The following is a 441-nucleotide window of genomic DNA, read 5'->3' on the forward strand; positions in this document are numbered from 1 at the left end:
TAGAGATCGGGCAATCGAAGGGAGCATGTCCTCCACCACACCCTGTGCAAGTAGTTACGGCCGCCACTCTATTTGAAGTTGGAAGATCTAACTTCTTACTCAATGATTCCACTTGAGCCGTCAATGAAGTTACTGTATCTATTTCATGGAGCCCAGCCATCTTTTTCTTCTCTGTAGTATTCCATTGGTAGCTATTTAATCCCATTTTTTCAATTAGTTGATGGGCCTCACCGGGGTTTTGCTACGTAAGGTACCTCTTGCTGCCGTATCCAAGAGTTGCCTTGTACTCGAATTCAATCCATTGTAAAAGGTCTGAACAATCATCCACTCCAGGAATCCATGTTGCGAGCACATTCTCACGGGCTCCTTGAACCTTTCCCACACCTCAAATAAAGACTGCAATTCTGACTGTACAAAGGACTAGATCTCATTCCTAAGCTT

General features: G+C 44.2%; 1 non-coding gene across 1 annotated transcript; it reads left to right on the top strand.

The window, feature by feature from the left end:
* Window positions 1-334: 334 nt before the first annotated feature.
* On the top strand, window positions 335-441 carry LOC120254597. The gene has a single exon (XR_005534673.1). It is a non-coding gene; the product is annotated as a small nucleolar RNA R71 (small nucleolar RNA).

The sequence above is a fragment of the Dioscorea cayenensis genome, unplaced genomic scaffold (genome assembly GCF_009730915.1).
Source record: "Dioscorea cayenensis subsp. rotundata cultivar TDr96_F1 unplaced genomic scaffold, TDr96_F1_v2_PseudoChromosome.rev07_lg8_w22 25.fasta BLBR01000523.1, whole genome shotgun sequence".
In the NCBI taxonomy this organism is placed as follows: domain Eukaryota; kingdom Viridiplantae; phylum Streptophyta; class Magnoliopsida; order Dioscoreales; family Dioscoreaceae; genus Dioscorea; species Dioscorea cayenensis.